General features: G+C 40.9%; 1 protein-coding gene and 1 pseudogene across 3 annotated transcripts in view; both read right to left on the reverse strand.

Moving 5' to 3' along the window:
- Positions 1 to 23,651, reverse strand: part of CSMD3 (CUB and Sushi multiple domains 3) — a 1,044,618-nt gene that overhangs the window by 769,631 nt on the left and 251,336 nt on the right. The window lies entirely within an intron of this gene.
- LOC133375792 (5S ribosomal RNA) lies at positions 7,342 to 7,460 on the reverse strand (annotated as a pseudogene).

The raw sequence follows: 23,651 nt of genomic DNA on the forward strand, positions 1-23,651 counted from the left end.
TCCTTGAGTGGTTAAAAGCAGTTCCATAGTTCCACTGGTGAAGGGTGTCTTCTAGCTCTTCTGCTCCTGTCACCCTTTCCCACGGAGCTTTCTCCATTTTGTTGTTCCTTTCCAAAGCAGTCTCCTCTTCTGCTACCACATGCTGTTGTTCTTCACCTCCACTTCTCTTTGCTGCTGCTGTTCCAGCATTCTGTCTAAGAACTCTTCATCTTCTCTTATAGTCCTCAGTGTGGCCACCTGCCGTTCCAGGCCTCTCATTTTTTCTTCCAACAGTGCCACGAGCTTGCACTTGTTGCACATGTATGCCATGTTGTTCTCAGGCAAGAAAACAAACATGGCACACACCTTGCAGGTCACAACCACTGGAGTATCTTTCCCATTCATACTCTCTTCTATCTTTTGTTTCTTTCTAACTACTTGTTTTGGAGTGGCCTGTGTTTTGTCCTGTCCTAATTCAAGGTAAACTTGAGAGTCCCACTGGTGTGCAGTGCACCGTACAAGAAAAGAAAAGAAAAGAAATGCTCTCTGAAAGCTTTGATGTGTTTGTTCCCCTGTGCTTCTTTGAGAGGAATGGTGGGATATAAATTAAACAAATAAATAGCACAATTAGTGTTTCTTTCATTGCCTATCTGATTCCTTTAAAGAACGTTTGCCCACAGGTGGCATAACAAACAGCTACCCCAGGAGAGGAATCCTGCTGAAAGACCTTACTTATTGGTGAAAGTAATCTGGGAAATGGATGGAAGGAAGCAGGTGTGTGAAGCAACATAACTGAAACAAAACCTTGCTTGCAGCAGACCAGACATGAGTTGGTGCCTTGTTTATCCCCTTAATCAGAAGTGACCCATGGAAGATATAAAACATAAGCCCCTGCCCCTAGGGTACAGCACATGTTCCAGCACCAAAATAACCCCATAAGCTGAGTATCAAGATGACTAATGCATTATGCAAACTTCCAGAAGAAATGAACAGAAGATCTTGAAATAACCTTGCATCAGATCCATTGCGAAATGCCATCTGGTGGTACCTCGTATAATGACAGATCTTTCAGATGGAATTACTTTTTTACCTTACAATATTACAATGAATTGGTAATTATTATAACTTTGACAGCTGATGCAGTAAGGTAGCTAAGTGCCCACTTTTTAAGTTAAAAGTAGCCTTGCACTGGGATTGGAGTACTAGGAGAGCAGAATTCATTATTTTCTGATCAAAATTACCCCAAAGTTGGTATGCTGAAATAGGTAATTATCTTTATTCAATATGGGATCTCAGCTACCACTTCAGTCTTACATTACTTTCACTGGTTGGTTTGTCACCTAATTCCCATTCTTCTCTTCCTCTGTCATTAACAACTTATTCAGTTGTCCCAAAATTTAATACACAACACCCATACCAACATACAGTATGGATGCTAGCAACACTATCTGTGGTCTATGTCATTTTCACATGGGTTTGTTCTACCCTTTTTCCCCATTAACACTGACATTAGCAAAAGCCTTATTGTTTTAGAAGACTGCTGAAAACCTTTTTATTTCAGCAAGTCTACCCAGATAAATACTTCATTATTTATATACTTTTATTCATTTTAAAGGTTTTACTGATTTTGTTTTTTAAATAATTTTAATAATAAACATCAAGTCAAACATAAGAAGATTTTATCTGTTTTAATGATTATTTTCTGTATATTTGGTTTTAGTAATTTTGTCGATTTCAGCTCTGTTTTATCTACAATTTTATTATGTATACACTGCTCAGAGAGTATTTAAAAAGAATGATGGGGGAAATCTACTCATCGTCCCCCCTTTTTAACAACAACAATAGCAACAGAAAACTATGAGCACAAACCCCCATAAAACTATAAGTGTGCGCAAGAGCACTTCACTTCTTTCAATGCAGCTGACATAGGAGAAATTCTCAACAGATGTACCTTTTATCTATCCTATCAGATTTTATTGTCTGTGAAATAGACACCAGTGAGAGAGAATGGGGAAGGATCAAGGAATACTATGATCGATACTTTCCTTACCCAAACTCACATGGAAAACAGGGTGCCTATTTGAGGCTCCTCCCTTCCTTTCCCCTGTCCTGTGCTTCAATTTATGTGTGCTTTTGGCACACCGGTCTTTTAATGTGCAGTTTAGCAGAAGAGTAGAACAAAAGTGACGGGGTTCTGTTCTTTTTCATGAAATGATGGTAGGTTTTATTTGACATTATTATATTAGTTTGTTTATCTGGATTGTGTTTAATGGAAGCATGCTTGGGAGAAAGAATTTCAGATTCACTCCGAATCATAAAATAAAACAATAAATTATGTCTATATTTGTTGGCACACATCTTAAGTTCCAGCGTAAAATGTAATTTATGCAATCCCTGACATTCCGTAAATAAATATATTGGTTTCAGGAAGCAGTTTAAACACCACCAAAATATTACAGTTCCCTACCTCTCCAACATGACGTGAAGCAATATCTTACTGAGCAATTTCACTCTCTTTCTAAAGGTGGGGCAATAATAATATCTATATTAAATTTATCACCCTACTCCTAAGATTAATTCTAGCAGAATTTAGATAAAGGCCATGTGTTTGGACTGATAAGGTCAATATTCCCCCTCCCCCAATCACAAACATTTCTGCTAACATAAATAGGAGCTTCACATTTGAAACAAGGGCACATAATGGTATCCACTACAGTAGATTTTGGTATTTTGGAATGCCAATAAATGATAAATAAGCATTACAAATACTTTTTTCACAGCAGTATACACTGATTGATGATAATTTCGGGAACATGATTATATGGCTTCATAAGCATGCAGAATACTATATTATTTGTGGGGAAAGCTACGTAATCTATGACTTGGGTTGATTGCTCATGCTCCAGTGGGGCAGTGCAATGCCGTTGTCCATTGCAATTTGTGTTCATACCGAAGGCATTATTTGTGTGTTGCAGGGGTGGGAAACCTTTTCAGCCCAAGAGTTGCATTCCATGATGGGCAACCTTCATGGCTTGTGGAGGGCAGATCCAGAGGCAAAAACACTGGGCAGAGCAACATATATGACTCTCATCTTTATATAATAGGATATCTTCCATCCATGCAAAGGTCAGAGTCTGTCTCACTCTCACACACACTCACACACACTCACACACACTCACACACACACTCCCCTTCCGTTCTCCATCTAGGCAAACAAGAGGCATTATCGCTGTTCAGTTACACATTTCAATTAGGAAAAACTACTTGAGGACTGGTGAGGGGCATGGCCTGGGGAGAGTCTCAACAGCCAGATGGGCAGGGAGGGAGGGAGGGATCTGCCACCACCCCACCACCCCAGACCTGAGGTTCTCTACACCTCGAAGAAGGAAGAAAAAATCCCCCCACAAGAAAAACTGTGATGGGTTTTTAGAGCCAGGCCCAGTCATGGATGGTGTGAGGAGAAGGCTGGACCCTATACTGAATTAGTTCCTGAACAACTCTCTCAAGTACTTACCTAGGGTCTAACACAAGTACAACATATGGTCCAAAAAGACAGAGGCCTATTTCTCACAAATGAAACAGAAATCCAATCCTGATTCTTGGAGGCTCATGTGACTGAATGCTCCTTCATACAAATAAATAAATAAATTACAAGCCGGGGCAAGAATTCTAAGTTTTCCTTCTCCCTGACCTATTTGATTTTTATGACGATAATGATGATGGAACATTCAGTCTGGGGTGGTACAGTCAACCCAGAGGTTTACTACCTCGTCCGCTGTCTGTGAGGCAGATGCACAAATTTTCACTTTTATATATTTATTTAGTGCCATCAATGCACATGGCACATTGTTAGAATGTGCTCTTTATTCTCTTTTAAACCTTCAACCTTTCGTGGCATCGTCTTCCTGTCAGTATCTTTTCCCACAAACTGGTCTCATCACTGGCATTTCTTTCTTACAATACTTATGTGTGTCTATTTCAGTACTTCTTTCAAGTACCTAACCAGTAACCTAACTACAGCTCTCTTCTCCTGTCTTCAGGACAGCCCACTATACTCTTGATTACACCCTTCCCAATTCAGTTCATAATCTTTAAAGATGGAGACTCCGTTCTCAGGATGGAGCACCAGATGAGGCTGCTGCTCCTGCTGCCGCTATTTAGCACCTTCCCATCTGACACATTTCCTCCTTCCCATTGAAAAATGTGTTGCTGGAAGAATGGTGGGAGAACATGCAACTGCAATAGAATAGAAGCCTCCCATTTATACTATGCCTGGCCAGTCTAGTGGCTTTATATTGTCTGTCGATTGCAGAATGTGATGTTGCACATTCCAGTTCCTTTCTGTTCCTCAGCCTGAGCACATACAGCCTGAGGCAGTATGAGAGGAGAGGGCTTTTTGTGAGGCAAAAAGAAGCAAGGCTGCAAGGAAAGGCTGCTTTCCCCCTTCCTTCCTAGCAGCCAACCTGGCCTGCCTTTCTTGGCTCCTGATTCACTGCCATCTCCTTTTAAAAATTATTCTTATTTGCAAGACTGCCCAGATCTCGCCTTCGGCCCAGACAGATCCAAGGAGCAGTGAGGAAGCTCAAGACTTGCTCTCTGAGGCTAAGTGTATGTGTGCCAGCGTCCCCCCTTTCTTCCACCTACAATCCGCCCCCCCCAATTTCTCTCTCCAAGATACTGTGGTAGTTGAGGGCTTCCCCCCTCCCACATCCCCAAACACATGCATGCCTGCAGGTGCTTGCAGGAGGGGCAGGTGTATTTGTGTGTGTGTGTGCACTGATCTGTCTTCTGCTCCACTCTTATTCCCCAAATGCTAACCACGTCATCAGTTCTGATGATCACCCCAAGGCCTAAAAGCACTAGCACCACTACTCAGTCTATCCACCCTTTTGTCTTTACCCTTTAGCACCCCCACCACTACCACATTGCTGCTTCTTATTTATTATTATTATCTCCCCTGCCGGGTAAATATCCACGGCCTTTATCAAAACTCCCAAATTTGGATCAGATGCAATCAAGCGGGTAATCTTACTAAACCTATCCCCACTCTTAAGGGAGTCAAACAGGGCTGCATCTTGGCTCCAACTTTTTTCAATTCCCTAATCAAAAGCCTGATGCAAAGCCCTACGCATCACCCCACCTTAGCAAATAGACCCCTTTTGATATTACTGTATGCTGATGATGCGGTCCTTCTATCGCTGTCAAGCACTGGCCTCCGCTGCTTACTGAGAGCTCTTTCTATTTATTGCACCAAGGATCTGCTGGTGATAAATCACAGCAAATCCAAGGTTGTAGTCTTCACTAGGAAGAGACTGCAACATCGATGGCATGTAAATGGCACTCCCATCGAACAAGTTTCATCATACAGGTATTTGGGAATTACCCTTCACTCTTCTGTACTTTGGCACCGGCAGGCAGCAAATGCTAGTGCGATTGCTAAGAGGACTACCAAGGCTCTTCTGTCCTTCTTCTATACGAATGGTGGCCAATATGTTCCATCTGCGCTACAAGTGTTCTCCACTAAAGTGATTTCACAATTGCTATATGGTGCCCAGACAAGTACCTATGGTACCTATACTCCCTTAGAAACTGTACAATCTACGTTTCTTAGGAGCATCTTTGGCACCCCTTCCTGTGTTTCCAACGCGAAACTACGCCTCGAGGCTGGCCTTCCAACTATCGAGGCTCACATATGGATACTCAAATTTAGGTATTGGCTCAAATTGATCTTTGCCCCAGCTGGATTGGCCCCACTTGTGTTGCTGGACTTTTACCAATCAAAATGGAAGAAATCTCTATTTCTTAAACTTGCTCCTCTAGGCTTCTCTCCCCCAAATATTTTAGCCTCCGGACCATCTAAGGCTGTGACAGATATTATGCAGAGAATCTTTGATGTGGAATTCCAACACGTTTTATCTCTTATCGACTATAATTTTGTTTTTAATCCACTTTTAAAGCCTTTCTCCCCAACACAGTATTTAATCTCTCTCCATACTCCTAGGCTCAGAAAGGCATTCACACTGGCCAAATATAATGTTCTTCCATCTGTTCTCTTAGAGGGAAGGTACCGTAAAACTCCCCTTGCTGAATGTTATTGCCCATGTGATACAGGGGCTATTGAGACCGCAAACCATGTTTTACTAGAATGTATATTTTATAATGATCTCTGCAGACGATTTATTACCCCTTTTCTTCCGAATTTGCCGGGTAGGGATGTAACTTCCTATGCGCATTATTTTTTTGCAGATACAGATTCTCGTATTACATATAAGGTCGTGAATTTTTTTGCTGCAGCGATCGATTTACGCAAAGTACTTATAAGCCAGGGACTGCCGCACCTTGCAGCATCTGCCTAAATATCTTGTATATGCATACTTTTAGTGGCTACTGTATAGTTAACCCTGTTTTGTAATATGTATGTCTATGTCTGTATGATATATCTTTCTGGTCATTGACCGTAGTAAACTTACTTACTATTATTATTATTACTACTACTACATTTTAAAAAAGCTCAGTAGGTTGGATGAGGCTGGGGTCCACATACTGCAGCTGAAATGTATTTATTTAATTATTATTGCATTTATATCCCCTAATAATCCCCCCTTTTATGCTTACCCCAGCCTTGTGAGATAGGTCAGGCTGAGAGACTGTGTCTGGCTCAAGGTCACCCAGTTGGCTTCATGGCTGGGTGGGGATTTGAACCTGGATCTTAGTCCAACGCCACTAGTGTTGGGAGACAGGACTGTATATCTTCAGATTATGTGTGTGGGGGGAGGGGATACCAATTTGATTAACCTTTGCATTAAGAAAAGAAAGCAACACCTCTCTATATGAAGGGAGCTTTTTATGGAAAGGGATATTTGCAGATGTAATTTTGCCACGCACCATTTTTTTAACTTAACAGAGGCTAAAATTACAATTACAAATGAAATTTTTTGAGCTTATAAAGGGGGTCCCGTACTCATAAAGGTTGGTAATCACTGGCTTAGATCTAACTTTTGCTGAATTATAAAATATGAAAATTATATTCTAAGTGTCTTTATATCTCAATATGTTGTCAACAAAAATTATTGTAAAATCTCAAAATTAATTTGAGGGTAACAAGATGTGACAGATATTTGGCAAGTTAAAATAGTTTGAATACCCAACCTCCCCCTTTCCACGTTGGCCCCAGAATCAGTAATTCAGATAGGGATGCACCCAAACCCACATAGTCAATGCATGAATACAGAGATATTCCTTTGTTGTTATATGCCTTCAAGTCGATTACAACTTATGGCGACCCTATGAATCTTTTGGATATATTCATAGGGTTTTCATGGTAAGAGGTATTCAGAGGTGGTTTACCATTGCCTTCCTGTAAGCCTACAGCACCTGGTATTCCCAGGTGGCCTCCCATCCAAGTACTAACCAAGCCTGTCCCTGCTTAGCTTCCAAGATCAGCCAAGATTGGGCATGTTCAGTGTAGTATGGCCATAGGTGAGATATTCCTTACCTATAACCTAATACCATATATACTGAGTCATTAAAAAAAATAGTAGTCCACATTTTGGACTTGTGCCAAGGGCAACAGAGACAGGGCAAGACTTGAAATTCAGAACTAATATGATTGGCTGTTTTATGGCCTCCCCATTCACCCTCCAGCAGGGCCATTTTGGCCAAGCCACACCCATCTATCTTTACACCTGACATCATATATGACATTGGATGTGGGGAAGGTAACAGTGCAGTTCCCTGACAAAGGTGGGGGTTTCAGGTACCACTGATCAGCTGATTGGTGGTGCCTGCAAAGCTCTGCATATTAGTCTGCACAGTTTCGATTTCAAACTGTATGTGCAAAGGAAAAGAGATCACTTGACATTAGTTGATTGTCAGGTGGGCAATCCCACCTACTTGTCAAAGTTGGTCCATGGGAGGTGGGGGGGATAAGGATAAGGCCCACTGCTTGGATCCAATCCCCCAACCTCCACCGGTAATATGGCTTACATACAAACCTTTAAACTGTTTTCTTTGACAAAGTGTACCTAAATGATTAAAAATCATTTGGAACGTGAAAATATCAGACATTTTCACTTTCTGGGGTAAGTATGGTGTTACAGTAAACAACATCTGAGCATGCACAAAGGTGGCAGAGTTCAGCTGCTTAATCATGTGAACCACACAGGTTGTGCTGGCACAGAAACAACAAATTAACTCATTATAAAGGTCAATTCTAATTACAAAAATGTTACAATTCCTCTGGATCAAATTCAAGGTTCGTTATACGCATAGGAATTACGAATAGTCTGATTCAAGATGCAAACGAACTAAACTAATTATAGGCTTCAGAGGCATCACTGTAAAAACTTGTGACTCTTTTTTTAAAAGATATCTAAGTGTGGTTAAGGTGTTGGACTATGACCTGGGAGACCAGGATTTGAATCCCCACACAGCCATGAAGCTCACTGGGTGACCTTGGGCTCTCAGCCTCAGAGGAAGGCAATGGTAAACCCCCTCTGAATACTGCTTACCATAAAAACCCTATTCACAGGGTCGCCATAACTCAGGATCAACTTGAAGGCAGTCCATTTCCATTCAAGGGGTGTTCACACATTGCATTCAATGAATGTACAATCTGTCTGCCAATGTACAAACATAGTTGGGCTGTACACTCATGCAATTATTCACATGTAATGTAGTTGAGTGTATCACTTGTGTACACAGTACTTGAGATGTGCAAATGAACAAGTGTACACTCTTTCATACAAATGCTGGTACATGAATGGAGATGGTCTGTTCATTTTAAAGTGTGAACCAGTCTATATTGAAATGGAGGACAGAGGCAATCTAGGAAAAGTAAGAGCACTATAATGTGAATAGTATAAGAATTCAGGTTTTACTCTTCTTTAAAGAGAAGTCCATACTAGGACTGATATGCATAAATGAGCAGATGAAGACTTCTTTGGTGCAGAACGCAATGTTATTACCTGCTAACACCTGCATATCAAACTGTAGTTAAAGGGGCAACTACAAGAGACTATTCAAACTATGACAATCCCCAGTCCATATACTTGCACCTTCCTTAATTTTAACTATTATTCTGACAGTGTGAATAGTAACTTTTAAAAAGGACAATTATTTAAAACTTACGAGTTTGTTAAACTGAAACCACTGCTTGTGTTCATTGATCAGGGTTACATCCAATGCTGCATATGGAGAGTTCTGCTCACAGAATGGGACTTCCCCTTCCTCTCCTCTCCCTGTGCACCCCCAAAATTTATTTTGAAGACATGGGGGGTCTGCAAGGAAGAAGAGTGGGAAGTTCCATTGCATAAGCCGAAGTATGTTGCACATGTATAACAATGCTGGATACAAATCATACAACCCACAATCTGTGATGGCCCAAGATAGGACTTTCCCCATCATCAGGTGCTATAGAGGAAAAAAAGGCATGTTAGTCTGGCTAGAAATATTGAAACATAAGAGCCCTGCTGGACCCAGCCAAAGCCCTGTTGAAATAAGAGAAAGTAGAAACAGTTTGTAGGCTGGGTACAACAGATGTGTGATATGTAGCTCCTGGTCAGAGGAAGTTTATGACTAGTAATTCTTTGGAATAGGAATGTCAAACATTCATGGGACATATCTTACTTGCAAGAGTGACCCTTCAGATGTTGTTGAACTATAGCCCCTAGCATCCTTGATTATGTCCCTATCTTCAAAAGGAGCAAAAAGGAAGAACCTGGGAACTACAGACCAGTCAGTCTGACATCAATTCCTGGGAAAATTCTGGAGCAGATTATAAAGCAGTCAGTCTGTAACCACCTTGAAAATAGTGCAGTGATTACTAGAAGCCAACATGATTTGTCAAGAACAAATCCTGCCAGACTGATCTTACCTCATTTTTTGACCGAGTAATCTCCCTAATAGACTGAGGGAATGCTATGGTCATTATATATCTCGCCTTCAACAAAGGCTTTGACAAAGTGCCCCATGATATTCTGATTAGCAAGCTAGCTAAATGTGGGCTGGATGTAACAACTATCAGGTGGATCCACAGTTGGCTCCAGAATCTTACTCAAAGAGTGCTTATCAATGGTTCCTTCTTAAAGTGGGGGGAGGTAATGAGAGGGGTAGCACAGGGCTCGGTCCTGGGCCCAATGCTTTTCAACATTTTTATTAATGACTTTGAGGAGGAGGTGCAGGGAATGCTTATTAAATTAGCAGATGATACAAAACTGGGAGGGATAGCTGATACCCTAGAAGACAGAAACAAAATTCAAAGTGATCTTGATAGGCTGGATCATTGGGCTGAAAACAACAGAATGAAAATCAACAGGGATAAGTGCAAAGTTCTATATCAAGGGAAAAAACCCTAAATGCACACAGTTATATACTACAATACTACATGTGAGAAGGATTTGTTGATTGTAACCCGAGCATAAGCCAGGAGTGCTATGTGGATGCAAAAAGGGCAAATGATATTTTAGGCTGCATTATCAGAAATATAGTTTCTGAATCACATGAGGTACTAGTTCCCTTCTGTTCAACACTGGTTAGGCCTCATCTTGAATACGTCATCTGGTTCTGGACACTGCACTTTAAGAAGGATGCAGACAAAGTGGAACAGGTTCAGAGGAGGGCAATGAGGATGATCAGGGGACTGGAAAGAAAATCCTATGAGGAGAGACTGAAATAACTGGGCATGTTTAGCCTTGAGAAAAGAAGACTGAAGGGAGCAGTGCCCATGAGAGGGGGGTGCTGGGGGTACATCTTACCTGGGCCCGAGGTCAAAAAGGGGGCCCGGGAGCCAAAGGAAAGGAGCTCCCTTTTCCTCCCTTTGTTATGTCATTTCCTGCTGGCTCCCATTCTGCAAGCCTGCTACAAATGGTGTGTGTGTTTTCTTCCCCCCCCCTAACTTGTGCAAAAAAGCATAACATTGTTCAAACAAATATTTGTATTTCTGTTGGATTCTGAAAATACAAATAATCAAACTTGAGGATTTTTTTCATCTTTTATGAAACTTACTCTGGAAGAAACTGAGCATGCTCAGTGGCCAAGGTAACAAGAGGAAGAGATACTTTGACCTTAAGAGGGTGTGGTCATTAGAAAGCTAGATTAACCCTTCCCCTTTAGTATGAAAGGAAAAATGCGGTTTGAGGGCTCATACAAGGTAAGCAGTGTGAACCTTTAAACCCTATCACGATGAGAAAATCATCTCTCCAATATGTATTCTCACAAATCAGGAGCCCAGAAAAGACAAGACAAGAAAGAACGAGAGGAAAATGAAAAAAGGGGTCAACAAACGCTCTTTCAATTTGGATTAAGTGCGGCTTCAAAAAAATTTTCATTGAACTCACCTACAGAATTGGAGCAAGAAGAAACTGTTGGAAACCTCATCCCCAAACAAGGAGCAGTTGATTTGGGTAATCATGCACAGTATTTTGATGAAGGGGCAAATGCAGAAAATGAAAATGGAAAACAGAAAGAAACAGACATACAGACGCATGTGGAAGTGAATTTGGAAGATGAGAGGAGTAATCATAATGTAGGCCTTGACATTGGGTGTATCACAACCGAGTTTCCATCTCAAAAGGAAATAGAAAAGTATGTTACGAATGGTCACATCCCTCTGCCTAAAACATTCCCAAAAGACAGCTGCAATCAAGTGTTCCCAGAAAGCATACGGAAATTTCAAAGCACTAATGGAGAACTACATGTAAGAGACTGGCTTGTCTGGAGTCAACAGAAACAAGCTTTATATTGCTTTCTATGTCGATTATTTTGGCACAAGACAGTCAAGACTAGCACTTCTGCGTCTCAGTCTGCACTGGTATCTGCTGAAGGCTGGGATTCTAATGGGAAGTGGCGGAAACTTTCCTACAGGATCCCAAAACATGAAAAAGACAATAGTCACAGAGAATGTTACCTAGCTTGGCGAGAACTAGAAAGGCGCCTGCTGTCTGAGGCAGGAGTTGACATCATCTTAGAAGTGTCAATCAAAACTGAAGCTGTGAAATGGTACAACCTTTTAAAGCGCATCATCGATGTTGTACTCTTCTTGGGAGAACACGGTCTAGCATTTACTGGTTCATCCCATTGAATTGGTGATTCAAACAATGGAAACTTTTTAGGACTCATTGAACTGCTCTCCAGGTGGGACCCCATCCTTCAGGAACATGTGCTAAGTGTAGAGGAGTCACAGAAAAGGAGTGAGCGGCTTCAAGTTCATTATCTGTCCCCTGACTCACAAAATGAATTTATTGCAGAATGCTCGAATCTTGTGAAACAACACATTTTGCTTGAGAGGCAATCTGCAAAGTACTTTGCAATAATAGTAGATTCCACACCAGACTCTTCCCATATTGAACAAACAACATTTCTTTTGAGATACGTACTTTTAAAAGAAATGCAGTATGAGATTCAAGAAGGATTTCTCAAGTTTGCAGATTGTAGCAACAAGAGGAGAAGAAATTGCTCAGTTGGTAACTGATACATTGAAAGAACATGCTATTCCTCACAGTGATTGTAGAGCTCAAGGCTACGATAATGGGGCAAATATGGCCAGAAAATACAACGGCGCACAAGCAAAAATACAAGAACAATGCTCAACAGCAATTTTTTCACCTTACGGTTGTCACACACTCAACTTATGTGGAAATGCTGCTGCTGAATGCATACCTGAAGCAATAACCTTTTCCAGAACAATTCAAACTGTGTACCACCTGTTCAGTTCCAGTGCTAAGCAGTGTCATGGCCCCGTCAGAGGACTCATCAGACGAGGATGACTCAGGAGTAACAGCAGCAGACCCAGAAGCAGCAGACCCAGAAGGAGAAACGGAGGAAACTCCTGAGAACCCAGCTCCTTCTCCCCCTCAGCTGCAGAGCACCCCAGACACAACTGAAGCCCTTCAGCCAGACGCAGACAGTGTACAGGATACTCCCCCCTCACCTGCAGAACGTAGACAGCAGAAGGTCAGTCAGAAGAGGGGCAGGCCTGTCCACTTAAGGCCAAAATGCTGAGGGCTCACACCTGCTGACAAACCTGCTCCTTAAAAGTCAAACCGTGGCTTCAGCTTGTTGCTGACTATAACATCAGGTGTGGCTTCGTGTGTTTCTAGTTTCCCTGAATCTTACCTTGCACTGACCTCTTGGCAATTGAACCCGGACCTCTACTGACCTCGCTTCTGGACTTCTGGCTTGCCCTTATCATGCTTCATCCTCGTTAGCCTGGCAGATTTACAACCCGACTGCCAGCTAAGGACTTTCCCGCCCTGATAACTACCCAGGAATTTCCAGCCCCCACCGGCACTGCTGTCTCAGTGCAGAGCTGATAAGCGGTGGGAATTACTACAAAACCGTATTGGTTGTTCTCTTCATGGTATGTCTGAAACAAGATGGTCAGATCGTGTTGAATGTGTAAAGCCTTTTGCAGCTCACTTGCCTGGCATTAAATTAGCACTAGTTTCCAGCATCCTATGAGCCAATCATCATGAAAGCGGAGTATGTTAGCCACTGAGAAGAGTTTTCTAACATGCTTTGCTATCCTTTCCTGCTGATTGGAGCCAATCAGAATGAAAGGAAGTGAGTCAGCCACTGAGAAGACTCTTCTTAATAGCTAACACTCTTCCCTTTCGTGTAGATTGGCTCCTAGGGGCTTCTGTTGTTGTGGGAAAAGAATTAACAAGGATGTAATTCTCAATCCAGCAGCAAAAAAAGAGAGGGATGGGAGAGGGCATGGCTATAACTATCATGAAGGGACCCTGCACTTCTGAATTTGCCATTGCACTACTGCATACCCATTATTGTAACTTTTTTATCATCTCGTTCTTCCACTACTCTACCTACACGTTTTCATCTAGATTTATTGAATGTCATTTTAGTGAAGAATTATTTCAGATTTAACACCCACTTTTACTTCCAAGTAAAAGGAGTTGTGTTAAGCAGTTTGGTAGTCCCTAGCATAGCAAATTTATATATGACTATGTTAGAAAATACTATGATTCTGAATCCCAGACATAATCCATTTTCCAAATATTTTAAATATTATGGATGTAACATTGATGATATCTTTATTTTGTTTTCTCGGGTCTCTGAAATTTACAGTTTTTTTTCCAGCTGAATCAATAAAATTGATGACAAGTGTTAATTCAAACTGTGTTCTTGGACGTCTTAGTTCCCACACGGAACATCCTTTATAATAACAGGTTGCTCCAAACCCAAGCATGGACTTTCTGACTTCTTATTTTGTGCAAATGAAAAGATCCATTCTTTCCACACAAAAGAATGTCCTTGGATTTATTACTCACATTACAAGGGGTGTTCTGCATTTATACTTCAAGCACCATATCTCCAGCCAATTTAAATGATAAAATTGATTTATCTGTATTTTTATAAATGGTTTTGTATGTTTTCCTTGTATATGGCTCTTTTAGATGTTTCTTAGAGAAGCCACTCATCTGAGCTGTGTATGTTCATTAATTGGCAGCCACACTGCCTATAAGACCTCAGTTTGATTTTTGTCTCAAAGAAGCTTTCAAACATTTACCCTTACTGGGCAAGGTGTTACTTTGACCAGAGGATTATAGATGTGTATTTTTGACTTTGATATTCACATTCATATGTTAATTCACAGTATTCAGATAAGAATTTATTTGCATTTTTTGCAGCAAACGAAGGGATTAATTACCCTGCTGCAACTATCTGTACTGATTTGACTGAATCTACCAGGTATTTCTATATTATGTTATTTTATATAACAATATTAATCCACAGGTAAACATATTTTTCAATAAACAAATGGTCCATTGCTTTTTCCAGAGAGTATTGGAGGTCGCTGATTCATAGGGTTGCCATTCGTCGTAATCGACTTGAAGGCACATAACACACACATGCATAGCCGAATATCCTCTGCTTTAAAATGAAACTGAAGAATTGAAGGACTGATAGCTGCTGGTTTTACATCCTCTGTTGTTTGAGAAAGTACAAAGTAAGTTGGCAATCTTGGAGAGCTCGTGACTGATATACTTCGGAGTCCTGTTTCATTTTTCATCTATTTGTTTTGTATTTATACATTGTTTTGTTCACAATTACCTGTGTTTTGCATTTTTGTACTTATTACTATCTGAGTGTTTTGCATTTATAAATTTTGGCTTGTACACGGATCCTTATTATTGGTTCTGTCATTTTTGGCTTTGTGTTTTGTGTTGTATCTTTGGGAACCTCTCCTTTGTTTCATGAGATCTCTGCATTCCTACAGGTCAGTCACCCCGCCTTAATATATCAGTCACATTCCATTTTTTCTGCATTGGTCACTTTGTTAACAATCCTTTTGCTATCTCATTCACATAGCTCAATCTGATTTTAACAACAGCAGAAGAAACTTCTCAAAACAAGGTGGTTTTCTTTTTGGTGGCTTGGTTAAAAATGGCCACACAACAGGGTGCTGCTTTACTGAAGCAGTTAACCATGTGGTTTGGGTTCCCACTGCCAGCAGAATAAGACATCTATTAGGTCAAGTGTTCCACAAAAGAGAAAGTTTAGGGAAAAAAACCCTGACATGATATATATACTTATTTTCCTCACCTCTGACTCCCTGTGTAATGTTACAAACACACTAGATCTATCATGTTGTCACTTATGAGCTAATGGCTTGGGAAGATATTATGCCTGGAGCCATGAAATCAGCTCTTTGATTTGCTTCAGAATTCTGTCTAATGGCCTTGCCCTCTCAGGGTCATGCGTTATTTGCACATTTGGTTTTGGCAATGCAGCATATAGCACTATGATCTTTGTGTCCCTGAGAGGATAGCTAACAGATTTCACCATCAATCATATAAAAGAAGTAATATCCGGCCCTAAAGATTATGGGCAGGTGCCCAAATTTGTCTGTCTGATTAGATGAAGTACAATTTAAATTGGAAAACAATACGCTTTATTTTGTGTGTTTCCAAGGCTCCGATTGTAGAGAAAATAAATAGACTCAATGTGTAAGTGTCTACAGAAGTATGAGAGGCAGGAGGCTGTAAACAGAGTAGCACCCTTCAGGCATTCAAAATGAACATGTATAGGGAACAGTAGGAATATGCACATTAGCCCTACCCCAATCTTCTAAGCGCATTCAGCTGAACATGCTTCAAAGTCTCCCTACATTTAAGAACCCTATCCTATCAAAGTTGCTAATCACAGGGAAAATTCTATGTTCGGCGGACCATGCTTAGAATTCCAGTGCAATGTACAAAGGTCAAAAGTGGAGGCAAAGCACAGGGGTAAGGGGGCAGGGCTTATATTAAGCCAACTGCGCCCGTTCCTTGATCAGTCAGACTCGACCACGGTGACACATGCCTTAGTTACATCCCAATTAGACTACTGTAACGCGCTCTACATGGGGCTGCCCTTGAAGACTTCTCGGAAACTGAAATTGGTACAAAGAGCTGCAGCCAGGATGCTAACTGGGGCGGGATATAGAGAACATACAACCCCTCTGCTGTATCAGCTCCACTGGTTGCCCATTTGTTTCCGGGCACAATTCAAGGTGCTGGTTTTGACCTATAAAGCCTTATACGGCTTAGGTCCAGGCTATCTGTCAGAGCGCCTCTCCCTCTATGAACCTGCTCGGACTCTAAGATCCTCCAGCGAGATCCTTCTCATTACCCCTTCTTTCCTGCAAGTTCATCTTGCAGAGACTCAGAATAGGGCTTTTTCGGTGGCCGCCCCTGGACTGTGGAATTCTCTCCCTAGTGAGGTTCGGTCGGCTTCCTCATTATCGATTTTTCGTGTGCAGGTGAAGACTGTTCTATTTAGATGGGCTTTTAACGAATGTAGTTAGTTTTAACTTATGTTTATTTAATCTATTTTTAAATTGTTTAAAATGAATATCATGTTTATTAATTATTTCTGGTTTTTAATGTAAGCTGCCCTGAGTTCCTCGGAAAAAGGGCGGGGTATAAACTTTTTAAATAAATAAATAAATATATGCAAGCCTCAATTCCATTTCCCAGTTTATACCCTTGTGTGTTCAACAAAATGCCTGAAATGTGGTAGTATAGTGCACTTAGTTAAGTAGGTCAGAGAATAAGCAGATACTATTCAGGTAAAGGATGAGTAAGGGTTAGTGTCCTCAGGGTTCAGTTGTGGGCAAAGGGAATTTTCTTCCATTTTAAATGGATTTATACAAGGACTTTGGCAGTTGCAACCAGATCTAGCTTTACCCACATTGGACCTCCTTTTGAATCAAGCATCTGCTTACGTCCAAGCCATTCATGCCTTGTTGAATTCTTTTTTAAAAAGCCTAATTTTATGCAAAATTATACATTTATATTTACATTTATACATACGTAACACACACACATTAAGGTGTGTGTGTGTGTGAGAGAGAGAATTACATATAAAAGAATCAAGCCCCATGCAGTACTCTATTTCTGCAGCATAATTTTATAAATATTAATGCATAACTATTTTTATACAGTTATATGCATTGTTTTACGTATCTGTTTATGTGCTGCTGACTTTAGGAAACCTGGCATATATATGCATATAATATATAGTGCCTTGCAAAAAAAACATTTCCCAACATAAAACCAATGTCACCTTACAATAATTTATTTTGAGTTTCAGTGTTTCAAAATAAAATATCATACAGAACGAAATTACGATGTACCATTTGTAATTCAGTAATATGAGAGCATTGGTCAGGGGTCTGATTGCTTTTGCAAGGCACTGTACATATGTTAGTATATTTATAATGATGCAAATAATATGTGAGAATTGTTCATATTTTTAGAGGAACTGGTGAAAAAACCTCATCAAGATCAAGGCATGAGAGAGGAATTAGAAAAACAGCAACATGAACATTTTCAGAATATTCATAGGCATGACCAGGGAGGCAGAGATACTCAATGGTTCTGAGCCAGGAAAGGGTTTGCTCAAACAGGAGTTGATGTTTATATATTTATAAAAGCATTTATATACTGCTATCTTGCAAAACATCCGGGCAGTGTACAGCAACATAAAAACATTTTAAACAATACAAGACAATCATTAAAATGACTGGCTACTCAAAACATTTTAAATATCTGCATAGGCCTGTCAGTACAAAAAAAAGTTAAAGGAGAAGAGATTTGTTGTCCTATACCAAGGAGTTTATTCTTATGCAATGGACCAGGAAAAATACAAATAAATGGGTGTCAGAACAAATTAAACCAGAACTGTCACTAGAAGCTAAAATGATGAAACTGAGATTATCATACTTTGGGCACATCATGAGAAGACGTGATTCACTAGAAAAGACAATAATGCTGGGGAAAACAGAAGGGAGTAGAAAAAGAGGAAGGCCAAACAAGAGATGGATTGATTCCATAAAGGAAGCCACAGACCTGAACTTACAAGATCTGAACAGGGTGGTTCATGACAAATGCTCTTGGAGGTCGCTGATTCATAGGGTCGCCATAAGTCATAATTGACTTGAAGGCACATAACAATAAAGTGGTAGTGGTGGTGGTGGTGTAGTAAAACGCTGAAAGGGTGGAGCAGGCTCATTTGTCACAAGAAATGACAATAGCGCCTGCACATTTTGCCTCATATTTCAGATTCTATGAATGCTATAAACTTACTGTTGGGGTTTTTTTAATGAAAGCTGGGGATCTACAGTTCTCTCATCCAGAGAGGACAACTACCCATTGTGTCCTCCCCCTCTATGGAAGCCATTGTACTCATGCTGGGAAATGGAGTAATTAGAGTAGCATTCTGTTAGTTGCAAGTTCCTTATGTTAGGGATAGGGAACTGGCGGCCCTTCAGTGTTGTTGGACTCCAGTTCCCATCAGCCCCAGCTAGCATAGCTAATGGTCAGGAATGATTGAAGCTGTAGTCCAACAACATGCTGGAGGGACCACAGGTTCTCCATTCCTGCCTTTGGAGTTATGGCCCAGTTATTGCTCAAAGCACGTTGGCCCATCTCTTTATATCCATCTCTTTATATCCAAGGCACAAATCACAATTAGAGAAGTCTACACAGGGATGTCAGATATCTTGAAAAGAAACATCTGCTGTTAAAACAGTCTTATGTTTTTGATATTACGGTATTAGTCATGGTTGCATGTGGGATAGCAATACAGTCCGGATTTGCCTCAGACACATTATTCAGAAGACAGTGAGTATAAAACATTAAACAATTATGTTTAATGTTCAGCACATTCGTATCATGGTCTCTTGAGTAAGCACTAATGAAATTGGCAACGCCATAAGAAGTATCAGAAAAGAACATTCTATGAGTAAAAACGAAGAGGGGGGGAAAAACAGCAAAAACCAAAGTTTGACTCAGTGCCAAGACTGAACAGAATTTACATGTACTGCAAAACATAGGGCATGTTGCCTGCAGCTCCTGTTCTTGGTCTCCATTTGTGCTAAGGCAAGGCCCAGTTTGCACATAACACTAAGCCAATCCAGGGCTAAGCATTTATTTATTTAATTTATTAATCGCCCGTATGGCTGGTTGTCCAGCCACTCTGGGCAACGTACAAAATAGCCATACAATACCTAGACATTAAAAATCTAAAAACAATGAAGATAAAATCTAGCCCATGCCAAAAGCCAGCCTGAAGAGCCAGGTCTTCAAGGACCGGCGGAAACTCATCAAGGAAGGGCCTTGGTGGAGATCATTTGGGAGGGAGTTCCACAGGGTGGGGGCCACAACTGAAAAAGCCCTCTCTCTAGTCCTCACCAGTTTGGCTGTTTTGACTGATGGGATGGAAAGAAGCATGAATGTGTGAAGACCCAGTGAAAACCACAGCTGCTTCATTCCTCACTTGGTTATCCTGTTGCCACATTACCCAGAACTAAGTCATGGTTTGGCTTAGCATTACATGCAAACCTGGACTTGTGGCTCATCTCATCCAGACAAACCACAAGTGGCAAGCCAAGAACAAACCATGGCTACAGCTTCTGGTTTGTCTGTAATACTAAGCCAAATAATGGCTTAACTCAGAACAGTGTGGAAGCAGGATGACTGAGGAAAGAGCAAAGTGGCTCCAATTTTCACTGTGAGTAGCCATGGTTGGGCTTAGTGTTACAGGTGATCCAGGGCAGAGAGGTGGGCAATCAGATAGGAATTAAGTTAAAAGGCTGCATTCTGTGGTATCAAATAACCCAAAGAATTGTATGCATAGCCCTCTTCTCTATCTATGTACTGCTCTATCTATGTACTGCCTTCAAGTCGATTCCGACTTATGGCGACCCTTTGAATAGGGTTTTCATGAGGCTGAGAGGCAGTGACTGGCCCAAGGTCACCCAATGAGCTTCATGGCTATGTGGGGATTTGAACCCTGGTCTCCCAGGTCATAGTCCAACACCTTAACCACTGCACCACACTGACTCTTCAGCACCAGGTTAAGAGTTTTTTTAAAAAAATTACTCAGACATTTTATTTTGTATGATCTCTCGTTCTGCTGTAATGTTTATGTCAGATCCATTCCATCCACACCAGGATTTCGGAATGTTCTGAGCTAAGCACAGACTAGTCTACCCTTGAGCCTATAGTAGGTTGACAGGGGTAAGGGGAATTGTGGAAAGAAGAACCATTAATCTGCATGTAACTAAAAGCAATCAAGGAACTCCATACCTACCCATTGCTCTCTAGAATCTCAGGTAGGGGTCTTGTCTAGTCCACAGCTACCTAAGATGTTTTGATTGGTTAGTCTCTCTGTGTGTGTGTGTGTGTGGTTAACGAGCAAAGTCAAGGAAGCTCTTAGAGGCAAAAAGTCTTCCTTCAAAAAATGGAAGTCTTGTCCAAATGAAGAAAATAAAAAAGAACACAAACTCTGGCAAAAGAAATGCAAGAAGACAATAAGGGATGCTAAAAAAGAATTTGAGGAGCACATTGCTAAGAACATAAAAACCAACAACAAAAAATTCTATAAATACATTCAAAGCAGGAGACCATCTAGGGAGACAATTGGACCCTTGGATGATAAGGGAGTCAAAGGTGTACCAAAGAACGATAAGGAGATTGCAGAGAAGCTAAATGAATTCTTTGCATCTGTCTTCACAGTGGAAGATATAGGGCAGATCCCTGAACCTGAACTAACATTTGCAGGAAGGGATTCTGAGGAACTGAGACAAATAGTGGTAACGAGAGAGGAAGTTCTAAGCTTAATGGACAATATAAAAACTGTCAAATCACCGGGCCCGGATGGCATCCACCCGAGAGTTCTCAAAGAACTCAAAGGTGAAATTGCTGATCTGCTAACTAAAATATGTAACTTGTCCCTTGGGTCTTCCTCCGTGCCTGAGGACTGGAAAGTGGCAAATGTAACGCCAATCTTCAAAAAGGGATCCAGAGGGGATCCCGGAAATTACAGGCCAGTTAGCTTAACTTCTGTCCCTGGAAAACTGGTAGAAAGTATGATTAAAGCTAGATTAACTAAGCACATAGAAGAACAAGCCTTGCTGAAGCAGAGCCAGCATGGCTTCTGCAAGGGAAAGTCCTGTCTCAGTAACCTATTAGAATTTCACAACATTTTATTTTGTAATGGTGAAGGCCTTGCAAGAGTTAGATTAGATAGAGAAGCAGACAGATCTGGGGAACAGAAGCATTAGGTGTTGGGATCACATTATGAAGATGTGGCAAAACACATGGAAACATGCCTAGGAGAGCACTGGTTTTTAGAAATCACACCTTGAAAAGTTAAACTGGGAAATCTCTGGAGACGCTTTCAGAAGCTGACCCAAATAAAGTCTTAACAGAGTACAAGATGAAACTTTTTTGATTAGTATGTACATTCTGCAGTGACTAGCATATTGGGCTAACCACATGATGACTGGTAGCATGTACAGTTAGGGCCCTGGTTTGTGGCGGCCCGCTTTGCGGCGCTCCGCTAATACGGCAGCTTTCAATTAGAGTAAGGCCCCACTCATGGCGCTTGTTCCACTTTTATGGCATATTTTGGGCGTCAGGCACCATTCTATTGAATGAGTTCCGCTTTTCAGCGGGTTTTGCTTTTAGGCGGGGGTCTGGAACGTAACCTGCCGTATGAGTGGGGCCCTACTGTATAGGTGTTGGTATAGCCTCAGATGTTTTCCAGTAATCACATAACTGGGTCCTGGAAAACTGGACTGGGGTCTTTCCTGGCCAGTGTTGCTCCCCTTTCTCTGTGCTTTCTCTGTATAACAACACATTGCTAAACCTTTTTCTTTACATAATGGTTGCAATCCATCAAAGAATAACCACATGGCTGATCACCAGGTCTTTCCTTTTTTTGCCCAGGGACACCAAGAATTCTCTATACATGCATACCCAGCAGGCTCTAGATCAGCTTTACCCAATGTGATGGCCTCTAGATGTTTTGGACTACAACTCCCATTAGTCTCCAGCCAGCACGGCCAAAGGTGAAAGATGAGAGGAGTTGTTGTCCAAAACATCTACAGAGTATCATGTTGGAGAAGTTCTCTAGAGTTTAGCTCAGGAAAGAACATTAGAGGTTTGTAACACCTGCCTTAAAGTGAGAGGTGAGTTTTACAAGCCTTGAAATTCTTCTCTGGCTTTGATAAACAGAGAGGAGAAAGGAATCCCACCCCATGTTGTTCTATCTAAAAGTATGCCAGGGTGCCAGATGTCATGGGAAATTCATTTCTTCCAATTGGCCTTAGAAGGCAGAGTGGCTGGGAGGCCAGTAGAGGAGGCAACATTTTGCAAAGGTCTCAGATTGGCTCAGGAAATTTCCCCACATTTTCCTGATATTTTTTCAGGGAAAGTCAAATTTTCTGGATCAATCCAAGGAAAGCTTTGGACAGCCCTCCCCCAGTCTTTATTAATATGTGCATTTAGGCTGGGATTGCAAATATTTTGGCACGCCATTCCTTAGTGAACTGATCTGATCAGATTTGTTTCTAATCATTAGATCATTACAAAGCAAGGTTTAACAATATAAAAGTAAAACAAGGCAGCAGAAATAGAAGTTAACTTGGACACAAACAAATTACAATATGAACAGACATGGAATATTGAATTTCCCTGGCAAATCAATTCCTAAACTGGCACACATTGTCCTGCTTGCTCTCCCTGAATTTTATTTTAAATGAAAATAATTTTATTTTAAATGAGAATATGTGTTTCCATCCTCTCCCCACAAAAAAGTAAAAAAAAAATATGGGGAAGGGGAGAGAATAAAACATTGGAAAATAAGATCAATAATAGTTGGACAACTTCAGCTGCTACATGCCTGGTGAGGATCTCAGATAAACAGCTTAGCCGAATTAATTTTTTGGCTGCAATGTGTCACATGAGGCATGTGGGATTTTTGTGGCCAGATGCCAAGATTACAGATGAATGGTATTTTCTTCAACACATGCCAATCAGGTAGGGAACCATGAATGTGAACTTTGCCTACAGTTGCTTCAGAAGAGTGCCATTGATGCTTTCAGCCCCCATTAGTAATCTTACACCTCTGAAGTTGATACTTTTTCATCTAGTTTCATCTCCTTTGCTGTCTCCATTCTCCTTATGTTGCCAAAGCTAAAGAATTACTTCCCTGAAGAAGCACTGAGGAATTATTTTAATTATATGACTGATCTGTTAGCAATCTGCTAAAGCACTGAACTGGTTGCAGACCTGGCACTGATTTTTTGACAATGACAACATTGCACATTTAGTTTCTTGTGAGTGACAGAATGGACTTGATTTGTGGTTTCTTTGTAATAATAT

This window comes from Rhineura floridana, chromosome 1, assembly GCF_030035675.1.
Source record: "Rhineura floridana isolate rRhiFlo1 chromosome 1, rRhiFlo1.hap2, whole genome shotgun sequence".
Classification (NCBI taxonomy): Eukaryota; Metazoa; Chordata; class Lepidosauria; order Squamata; family Rhineuridae; genus Rhineura; species Rhineura floridana.